This window comes from Solanum verrucosum, unplaced genomic scaffold, assembly GCF_900185275.1.
Source record: "Solanum verrucosum unplaced genomic scaffold, falcon-dt-bn FXZP01000207.1, whole genome shotgun sequence".
Classification (NCBI taxonomy): domain Eukaryota; kingdom Viridiplantae; phylum Streptophyta; class Magnoliopsida; order Solanales; family Solanaceae; genus Solanum; species Solanum verrucosum.
The window spans coordinates 2,299,346-2,311,740 of NW_026019996.1; positions in this window are offsets into that span (position 1 = coordinate 2,299,346).

Consider the following 12,395-nt stretch of genomic DNA (forward strand, 5'->3'; position numbering starts at 1 on the left):
TCTGTTGGTGCCATTCTATATGGCGAAATAGATATAGGACGAGTATCTGAAAGAACATCTAAACCGAAGACTTTCTCTCTCTTAGGAGGGACTCTGGGTAGATCATCTGGAAAGACTTCTGGAAACTCTTTTACTACTGAAACTGACTGAATAGGAGGTATCTCAACACTAGAGTCATTAACTCAGACTAAGTGATAAACACACCCCTTGGAAACTAACTTTCTTGCCTTTAGGTACGAAATGAAACGACCTTTAGGCACTACTAACTACTACTCCACTCTATAACTGGCTCATTAGGAATTTGGAACCTAAAGACTCGAGTTCTACAATCAACGGAGGCATAACAGGCATGAAACCAGTTCATACCTAGATGACGTTGAAATTTACCATGTCTAACTCAAGTAAATCAGCCATAGTGTCTTTGTGATTGATGAAAATGACACAATCACGATAAACTCGCTCAGCTAGGATAGACTCCCCAACAGGTGTAGACACACAAAAGGGTTCACAGAGTTTCTCAGGAAGAACATCAAACTTATTTGCAACATAAGGAGTTACAAAAGATAAACTTGCTCCTGGGTATAGCAAAGCATAAACATCAAGAGTAAAGACTTTGATCATACCAGTGACAACTTTTGGAGAGTTCTCTTGCTCTTGGAAACTATTGATCGCATAGAGGCGGTTTGCTCCTCCGCCAGTACCGGAAGTAGCTTCTCTAGGTGTAGCCCTACTTGGTGGAGCAACTGATGAAGATTGGGCTCTATTGCCCTGATTTTCACTACCTTGCCTGTTCTTAGGGCACTCTTCATGAAGTGACCCTCTTGTCCACACTTGAAACAACCTGTGAAGCCATCGCGACACTTACTCGGGTGGGTTCTACCACAGTTAGCACATGCAGGAGCCCAATTACCTCCATGTACCACACTACCATGAGACTGTCCAGGTCTAGCTCTGAAGTGCTGGGAATTTTGACTGTTATACTCACCTTTGTTTTTGGGTACATGTGCACTAGCAGATGATGGAGCAGGCCCCTTTTTCTTTTGCTGAAAGGACGAACGGTTCACATTACCTTTTTGCTGCCCGGATTCACTCCATGTCTTAGCCTTCTTGTTTCTAAACTCCTCCCTGTCCCTCAGCTTCTCTTTCTCAACCTGCTGCACATATACCATTAACCTTGATATATCCATGTCACCTATTAGCATTGCTGCCTTACCTTCCTTACTCGACAGACGAGACAGCCCAGCCACAAACAAACTCATTCTACTCCTCAAATCCGCAACCATCTCCGGAGCATAATGAGATAGTTGGGTGAATTTCAACCCATACTCATCAACACTCAGGGAATCTTTCTTAAGTGTAAGAAACTCTCGTACCTTGGCCTCTCTCAGTTCTCGGGGAAAGAAATGCCCCAAGATTGCCTCCTCAAAACATCCCCAACTCGCAGGTGGTGCTCCCTCAACCCTACCCCTCATCTACTGGTCAAACCAAGTCCTAGCAACATCCTTCAATTGATATGCAACTAGTTCTACTCGTTCAGCATCGGCAGCGTGTATAACATAAAATACCTTTTTCAGTTCCTCAATAAAGTTCTTTGGATCCTCAGTAGTGCTTGAACCAGTGAAACTTGGAGGATTCATCCTCAAGAATTTGCGGATCCTCAAAGTGTCAGCCTCTTCTTGTTGTACCCCTCTTTGTTGCCCAACCTGGTTAGTCACAACTTGACTTAGCATCTTTATCGCTTCCCTGAACTCAACATTGGAAACTTCTCCTTGGGGTTGCATTTCAGGTGCATTGGGTACCCTTGCTCCTCAACATTACGTCTAGCAGGACGACCTCTGACAGCTCTTCGTGGAGGCATGATTAACTGAAAAAGATGTGCAAGCACGAATTAGAAAGAAACTTTTTTTAGAGATCAAACTCTAAAGCATGAAAGAAGTAAGAACTTTTCCTAAGTGTTGCAGCCTCCTAATTATAAATGTGGAGCGCTTCACACTGATAACTTGGACTCTACAGACCCGACTTCATAGACTCCGTAGGACTCTTGAACTCTGGGCTCTGATACTAAGTTTGTCATGCCCCGAGTCTAAACCCTAGGCGGGACTGACACTCGAGAACCATTGCTAGCACCAAGCAAACCATTCGCCTGTCTTACTTACTCATTGGAAGACTCTAAGCATTATTACAATGATCAAATGCATTTCTAAACAACTGTTTAATAAAGTAACTTAGAACGTTTAAAGGTCAACCATTCAACTTGGCCAAAATGGCAACTCAAGTCTTAACATAAGAAATAACAATGTAAAGACAACTAAATTACTGACTATTTATGAAGCCTCTAAAACAAGGAAGGAAGTCGGGACAAGACCCCCTATCATCCTAACAATGAAATATTGAAAGCAAATTATAAAAGGAGCCCTCCGGAAAGCTAGGAGGCTCACCAACAGACTCTGAATGCTCAACTGGATCAACGAGGCGCTGGATGATGATCCTGGTTACCTGTGTCTGCATCATAAAATGATGCAGGCCAATTGGCATCAGTACATTAAATGTACGAGTATGCGAGGGAAAACTAAATATAACATAAGCTTGAAAGGAATCTGAAAGAAACACTTACCTTGACTCTTCTCAACTCATGAATAACTTAACTCAATATAAAGCAATAAAACATATGCAATATATGAAAATCTTGTAAAACAGTGGAAAACAACTTAGTTCGTTAAACAAAATGCAATAAGAAACTTAACTTTACTCATTTAATAAAGTAATATAGTTTATGTGGGAGTTTCTCTAATCGACAACTACCACTATAAGCCTAAGTAGTGATACAACGTCTTGCCCACGCTGCTAGAACTGTCCTATACTTTGCCGTCATATAGGACGTCTGAACTAAGTGGATCCACTAGTCTATGCTTAAAAGCAGTTAAGGAATCATCTAAAAAGTATGATCCTTTACTACCTATGATGGCTACATGGTTTATGGAGACTTGAGTTATTATGAACTCGGGTCCCCATATCGGTGCTCAATACTACTCCCAAAATGTACTTAGCTCATATGTTTTTAAAACAACTCATTTCTTTGGTTTGAGATAATCACTCAAAACTTAGCTTAAAAGCTCTTTTGGAATAGATGTTCCCTTTCTTGCTCAAATGTGAAAACATTTTAAACTCTTTCGGAATACATAGTTCCCATATACTTCTTTGAATTAATGAACTTCAATCTTTACTCTTTACTTAACTTGAACTTTAAGTCTTAAAACAAAGTTAAAACGTTTGCGAAACACTTTTGAAAACTTTATGAACTTCTCTTGACTTGCTTCTTCACTTCTAGACTTGACTCTTAACTTTCCTTGAATTGAATTATGGATTCAAGGTTCATGATCTCATGTTTATGGATGATTTCATGATGTTTAGACGTACCTTAGAGTGTTGGAATCAACTAGATAACATTGGTATGTTGCTAAGGAACTAGTACGGAAAAAAGAGGGGAAAATGGGGTAAACTCGCGTCCTTGGCTCTCTGAGAGGCGTGGGGCGCCAGAGCCCAAAGTTCAGAGACCCCTACTTGGGGATCTGAGAGGGGCAATTCCCCAGAGGCAAAAGATCATAGAAGTTTTCTTGGGGCTATGAGAGGGGCGACGCCCCAGGCCCCTGCCCAGGTGCCTCTAACTTTTCTTCTTCGTTTTTCAACTCTAAACCCCCTATTTTCACTTGGTTCTTTCCCCAAACACTTAGAAACAACTAATTCATCTATATGCAATATTTAACTCAAACTCACACCTAAATACATGAATCAATCTCAAGAACTTCAACAACAAGAACCCACAAGATTTTTATCGAACTATCATCAAGAATTCATAGGATTTACTTTCAAAACTATATAACTTCGCTGAATTGAATCATGATTGGCGCGTGTGTGAACTAACCCAATGCTATGTGATCTCACATACCTCGTAGGATTGAATCCTTGACGAAATCCACAACCAAACTCGAACGTTCTTGACGATTATTGATTTCTCTTCTCCTTTCTCCTCTTTCCTCTTTTCTCTTTTCTGATTTTACCCCAATTAAACTCCTAAAAACGAATTAAAATAATTGGGTAAGGAAAAGACTAAAATACCCTTCCAAAATCTGGATTAGACTTTTCTTATTTGAACAGCCAAACTTCAAATGGACATATCTCACTCATACAAACTCGGAATCGTGCAAACTCAACTGTGTTGGAAAAATTATTCCAAGATCTTCCTACGGTATCTGAACATACACCTAACTTATCCTGAGCTAGGAGTTAAGGTCGTTTGAAGTTGACTCAAAACTCAACTTAACATACTTAACAAATTTTCCAAATTTTTATACTCTTTCTAAAAATGGCTATTTCCAATTCTTAACTTCTTCCTAGTTATTTCAATTTGCGAGATGTTACACTTGATGATGGGTTGACTTGTTCATATTGAATAGTATTAATAATGAGGAAAGGGGTAAAAAGACAATATGATTATACATTGATGCGTGATGTGTTGAGAATGATTGGAAAGATTTATTGATTCATTCTTGATGTTGTATCACGATTGAATTGTTGTGAATTGTGCATTGATTTGGAAATGGTCATTTTCTCATTAATTGTGTGAACATTTCATTTGCATTGGTTCTAAGACATGGTTATGGCAACTGTTATGTGAATTAAGGAAGAGTAATAAATTAAAGATGATGTACCATTTCGAGGGACGTGTTGCGCACCGCAACATATATTATGATTCGAGGAACGTATCACGCACCACAACATATATTATGATTCGAGGGATGTGTTATATGTCACGATGAATTTTATTATCGAGGGACGTGTGACATTCCATGACGGATTCTATTATTGAGGGACATGTCGCACACCACGACAAATTCTATTATCAAAGGACGTATGGCATGCCGCGACGGATGTATGTACTGATAAGTACCCCATGAGTCTTGAACTGAGATCCAACGGGTGTGTATCACTAGGTTAGGCATGCATCACCATACTTGACATTGCATTTCATTGTATTGTATTTATTTACCATGGTGAACTTGTGAGTGATTTTATGTGGATCTTGTGATTGATGACTTTATCTAGTGTATTGTTGTTTTGAAATTATCGGAGTGTTATACTTTGGCTATGAACTATTTAAATTGTGTGCTATTAGGTTGAACTGGTTTTATACAGGTTGTTGTAGTGGAGGTTCGGTTGGAGTGAAAGGGGTACCCATTTTCTATATTCTTAACATGGTGTTTAATATTTTTCTTATTGAGTACCGTTTGATTTGGTACTCACCCCTTCCATGCATATTTCACCCGATCTTATATGTGTTAACATGAACACACAAAGCTAAAATGGTGTATGGTTTGTCATCATCAAAAAGGGGGAATTTGTTAGATCACATAAATGAGAATTTTGAAGATCGACAAAATAGGAACAGATGCATGGAACAAGTTGTGTCAACATAAACTTATATTCCGAATAGGTTTAGGAGAAGGTGAAGGCAACGAATAATTAAACTGTGTGGATGTATTTTAAAGTACTTCCAAGTCCTACAATAAGTAGGAAGCACTACAAATTCACGTGTAAAAGAAGGAAGGATGAGTAAGTCCATATATACATAAGGGTTTTTATCTAAAAGACTTGCGCACTTACAAAGAGAGAGACAAGTAAAACACAATTAGTTATTGAGAGAGTTTTGATTGATTATTTCGAGGTGTTGCGAAGACCGTTAGGAAAAGCTTTATTTCGTGAGATTATTGAGTGAAGTTGTTTTCAAGTTGATTACTTAGTGTAGTTTGATCTTCTAGTTGGTGCAACTTTGAGATCTTATAGGAACATAAGCCTTGGGGGGTTTGTGTTTTTCAGTTACGAAATTAGAGTTTATAATTCCTTTGATTACATAGTTGTGTAATTTTTTGTAGTTCGAAGTTTGTTTTATTGAAGTTTGAAGTTAAATATTACTTGATTGTTTATTTACTATCTCGCTTAACTTTAAACATTAATTTATTAAGCAACACATAATTCATACGTGTTCCTTAAGTGATTAACGGAGGTCATAATTCCAACACTCAAAGATCAACCATGATGCATGATGAAGCATAGGCGGAAAGGAAGTAGATTCAGATCTCTCTTTTTGTACTATTTTAAAGAATTTTTTTAAAAGTATTTTTTAACTTGAATTTCATTAACTATTAACATCCATTAGCTTAAAGGAGAAAAATCACACATTTAACTTAATTGAAGGTCTAATATGCCTAGCCAAATAACACAAGGATCAAAATCGGAATAAGACAATAATTCAGGGGCCAAAAATGCTATTTGCCCTATTTTAGTATGTCCTTTCTAAAATACATTCCAATACATTAGTTTTATTAAATTTTTTTCTAAAATTACGTTCTATATATATTCCATTTAATTAGTGGAGCAGTAAAGAAATTTCGTGAAGGATGTTCAAATTCTAAATAAGCAACTTTTTTTTTACTATCAGGTGTATCAAAAAAATTTAAAAAAACAACAGTAATCAAGACATCTATGAAAAGTAGAACGAACATATGTTTTTTACTAGCATTTTAGCTAATGAGTTTGATAGAATTGTAGAAAGCTTTTAGAATTTACTTATTAATTAACTTTCAATTAAATATTTACACTTAAGTTAATGCTTAATAAATTAATGAAAAGAAACCAAAAGTCAAAAATACACTTAGTTATACAACATACAAGTTACTATAACTAATGTTAATGCTAAGAGATTGAAACTTTAAAAAAACTATCTTAGTGGTTAATTATGATTTGATTATTGCTCCAGCTTAATTTTTTTCTTTTGGTCTTAATAGTAGAAGATAACCCTGAGATAAACTATTTTAGTTTTATTTTGTTAATATGTATAAAGTTCATGATTAGTTGATTATTATAAGCAATAATATTATTGATGACACACATTCAAATAGAATGAAATGAATATAGGAGATTCATAATTGACCCTAACTAATTTTGAATTGATGAATAGTTGTTATAATGTATTTTTATAATTGTAAACTAAAATTACATTTCGTGTAAGTATTAATATTTGAAAAATAATTATGGTGGGCTTTTGTAGAAAATTCAATTTTAGAATTGTTCTTATTAATAAAACTGTTAATTGTTTTTTAACAGATCTTGAATTTGGTAAGACTTAAACAACATTTGATACAAGATTTGTGCATCTTTGATTGTTGCAGCGGAATGAAATTCAGGAACTGAATAATTTGCTCCAAATCCAACTTTGAATATCAAGAAAAGAAAGTGTAACACCACAAACTGAGTATCCTCTTGGATTGTTTGATGTAAATCTTAAGAAATAAATGGTCTGTCTTTTTTCTTTTCTTAGTGTCTTTGTTTCTGATATGTCGTTATTTTCTTTAAGCGTGAAGAACTATTTTAAAGGTAGTGGATGTTAGGGTTAAACAATGTAACAATGTCCACTCTTCTTCAAAATATTGTTTATTTTCTTTTTCAAAAACATTATCGGGTCGGATCGGATCCACATGGGTGACGTATGACCCATGACCCAAAATAACGTACATCTCCCACTCCGCACATAGTGGTCAAGACCCAAGCCAATTCGACATCAACTAGTCACCCAATTTCATATGATAAACAGCTCGTGCGATCGGTGAGCATCAAGAGTTTACCTATTAGATTTTACATGTTCCGTACAAGAATTCAATCACATATGGAAATAATTCACTACTAATATGAGGACGGTATTACTCACAATACCCCATACTTCTTTCACTACTTCAGTAGTAATTTATTTGATCTCTCATCCTCGTAAACAGATGAACTCGAGTTCATGTTTAACTTTATATACATAATTACACTCGATTGTAATAGCCGGCTTGTGTATACAAGTTATATTGTTCATTTTTAATCCTCTTTCTACTCGAATCTATCGGTTCTGTATCAATTGTTGTCCTAGACATACGACGCATTGCCGAATCAATCATGGATATTAGCAACATGCTAAAGTAGCAACATCAATCGAAACTTCAAGAAATAGTAAAAGGTCAAAGGGTATTCCAATGAAAAATTAATTTAACCTTTTGGGGTCTCACGTAGTGAAGAAGCAAAAAACCATTCTTTCATTAGCCCATTGATTACTTAATACACGTGGTACAAAACATGTGCTACGATGTTCTCACCTTATATTGGTTTGTGTGTCTCATTCTTTTAATCATTCAAACATCGTACAGATCTTGGTTTAGATACCTCTAGATGTCTAACCCGAGATTTTCTTTTCAATGATATGATCCTTAAATTCATCTTTTTAGAGAGACTCTTATCTGGCTAATAAAACAAGTCATAACATGTTGGTGAAACTCCTCTCTTCATGTTCCTCGATGTAAGAGGCGATTGCTCGTGTGAGAGAGACAATCTTGTGACTCGTTCAACATACTTTATTTCTAAAATCAATATCACATGCATATGATATATGAATATAAATTCAAAATAGTCATATATTGATGAAAATATTATAACTACCTAGTTATTTTACAATACATAAATATTATCATATCCTACGTAAACCTAGAGCCTTAACATGTTTCTCAAATAAGTCTCTAGCTATTACATTTGTAAAAGATCAACTATCATTTCACAAGTAGGAATGTATTTCAAATTTATTTCTCCACTTGCTACTATGTCTCTCACAAAGTTATACTTGATGTCAATGTGTTTTGCCGGTTGCGGTGCTCTTCGCCGGAGCTGGAGTCGAGGTCGTTGGTCGGAGCAATCTCTACTGCCCGGAGCTTCGCGGGTCTTGGATTTGTTGTATTCCTCGACCTTGTTGGAGAGGAGAGAAGAAAGAGAGGAAGCGAGGGGCGACTGGGTTTCGCCGGTGGTCCTCGCCGTCTTTGTGCGTGAGGGCTCTGTTTGGTGGTTGTTGGCTCGTTCTCGCAAACGGCATGGCAAGAGACGGGGTTTGCCGATTGTTCGAGAAGAAGAGGCGAGGGGCTGCTAACATCTCGCTTCTCATCGGCGGCTGCCTTGGTGGTTCTTGTTGGTACAGGAGGAGAGGGAGAAAAGAGGGGATCAGGTTTTGGCGGTGGAGCTCTCACCGGCTCTCACTGACAGAGGAGAGCAGCAGTGTCAAGAGAAGAGCCAAGGGGTGCGGCTGTTGTCTCAAAGAGAGAGGAGAAATGAGGTGAAAAAAGTTAGGGTTGGTCTTTTGGGATTTAAAAAAAGAAGATAAAGTGTTGATCGATCTTGGCCATTGAATGGAATTTGATGGACGAACATGATTTAAGGTTGGGGCTGATCGGATAGATGAACGGGTGAGATTGAAAGATGGAAATCTGAGATTGGGATCAAATAGGGCAATAATTAAAATAACTTGTATGGAATATGGCTAGATTTGAAATGAAATTTAACTTCATGAGGCTAGAATTGAAATCAAATTGGATAAAAGGGGCTAGAATTTAAAAAATTTAAGGGAACATCAATTGAATTGCTATTTAATTAATAATGTACTACACATAAATAAAATTTTTTTATATAAACATACTTTTTAAAACCTTAAACTGATAACTAAAATAATTTTTTTCAAGTTTTGACAGTCGATTAATATAATTATTGTTTTGATAAGGAAAATAATTACAATAAACTTTGTAAATTATGAATATTAAAATATAATTAATTACATAAAGTTACTTTCAATTTTGAACCCTTAAAATAAGGGAAAAAGGTTTTACAATACATATCCAGTCAAATAGCCATTCAGGAATGGCTATCGATCGGTCAAAATCGGGAGTCAACAGTTGCCCTTTGGTTGCTTGGGAATGAAGGATGAATTGTCGAGCAACCAACATTGATTGAGTAGCCGATTTTATCCGACCAACGAAAGATGTTGGTACGATCAATCGAAATGATATAGAGTTGGAAAAGATATGACTGAGACTTTGGTATTAAGTCTCCTACATACCTCTGGTATTACGAGAATCAGGTCGTGTGTAGTTCTAGATTTAGGAACAAATGAAGCTCTTGAAACTAAAATAACGGTATGAGATTCGAACGAAAACAATAGCGGCTTGAATGGATAAGATTAGAGCAACGAGGTGGAATGAATAGTGCAAAGGATCGTAAGAGAAGAGATCATATGAGTAGCAAAGAGTTGAGAAGACCTTCATTGCAGTCTATATTAGTCAGTAGTCATATCTGAAAGGGCCATTGATCATGTCTACAATATATCAGTCTCTGCAAATATGTAGCTTGTAATTTGAGTAAATAAAGTGATTAGTGCAGATATATCAAGTAAACGACAAATGTAAACATGATGAAATTACCCATATCGACTAGATATTTGCCTTAAGACTATGAAGATCATGTCTTAGCATATAATGTATATGGCCATTATACACAAAATTATATCCTCAGGTCATGAAAATGTTGTCCATAGGCCATGAAAATGATGCATTTAGACTATGACACATTCGGATTATGATAAATAAAAATTAAATGTTTAGGCCATGAAATGATGTCCCGCAGGCCATGAAAGATGATGTCTTTGGACAATGATGCCTTTGGAATATAAATAGTATGTAAAGAGAGTGTTTTTGTTTTGATGATGTACTTCGGGCATTGAGTGATACTTGTGACTTGATTCGATAGAAACTCCCTATAGATGTATTCCTTTTTTAGCTGCATGTGACTTGCATAAATAGTAGCTCCAATAGTTCTCGAGCTCAGTATAATTTCCAAGCTCAATGTAGATGCAACTCTTGGGCACGTGAAGTCCTCATGCACAATGCAATCTTCAGGCACATGCAATATCTCGAGCACATGCATTCTTTGGGCACATGCAATATCTTGGGCTCATGTAAATCTCGGGCTCAATGCATTCTTCGAGGACATGCAATTCTTGGGCACATGCAAATCTAGGGCACATGAAATTCTCAGTCACATGCAATCTTAGGCACACGAATCTCAAGCGCAATGCAATTTTTCAAGCACATGCAATTCTCCGGCTCATGCAATCTTCGGGTACATGCAATATCTCAGGCTCTTGCGAATCTCGGGCTCAATGCATTCTATGGGCACATGTAATTCTCAAGCACATGCAATCTAAGGCACAATGCTATTCTCTGGCACATGCATCTCTTTGGCGCAATGCAATCTTTGGGCACATGCAATGTTGGGGCATATGCAATCTCGGACTCATGAAATTTTTGGGCATGATATGATAGTTGAGAGCATTAATCAGCTTAGACATCCGCCTTATTGGAAGGATCGATTGTCATTTATTGGCGATTGTAGTATAGAGTAGCTTGGTCCTCATCTTTTTGGAAAGGTAGATATCCCTTTTTTTGGCGATTATCGAGCTCAGAATAATGTAGCTTGGCCTTTCGTCTTATTTGAGGGGTAGTGTGTCATTTGTTGGCCATTGTCAGGCTCAGTATAAGGTAGCTTGATTCTTCAAGTGATGTTGAAATTTATACTTATATATGTACCTATCTTTTCTTCATTCAAAGAAAATTGTGAGTTTATAAATGGGAGAGGTTGATCTACTTTGACCGGTGTGCTCTATTTGACTTAACATCTAGAACTTTTTTGGGCATTATCTTTGACGAAAAATATAAATAGAAAAAATAAAGTTTGTAAAGATTTTTGAAAGTATAAATTTTTTAAGGTTGTACAAACTTTTGTTGAATCTTTGACCATGGCATAATTTGAGACTTTACAACGTCCAATTTGAAAAGGTCCTTCTGATTTTGATACGCATCATAAATTTTTTGAAAACCATTCAAAAAAAATTTGCCCATTATAGAACTTCTGTTATTTTGATCTTTGTTGTAGATTGTTGCTTGATTGTTATGAATTTTTGAGAGGTCAGTCTTGATTTGTACGGAAATGCTCTTTGATGGAATTTTTGAGACCCTCTCAAAAATTCTGCCCCAGTTACATGATCAAGGGAAAATGATAATTTTTATTAAGATAAGACCGAACTCCATAGGAGCGCATACGTATATCCTTTTAAACTGAAATCAGATCTAACGTAGTTCCAAATTACAAAACAAAGAGCATTAAAACAAACTTAGATGTAGTATCTCCTCACAACATCTGAATTGATAGGTTTGGGCCAAATTTCCTCATCCATTTATGCCAATATGAGTGCTCCACCTATCAACACCCGAGAGACTATATATGGACCTTGCCCGGTTGGTGAGAATTTACCCCTTGCTTCATCTTGATTTGGGAAGATCCGCTTCTAAACCAATTGCTCGGGTGAAAAATGTCTAAGTCTGACCTTCTTGTTGAAAGTTCTGACCATTCTATTTTGATAGAGTTGACCATGGCAGACGGTGTTAATCTTTCTTCCGACAATTAATGCCAAATTCTCTGACAGCTTTTGC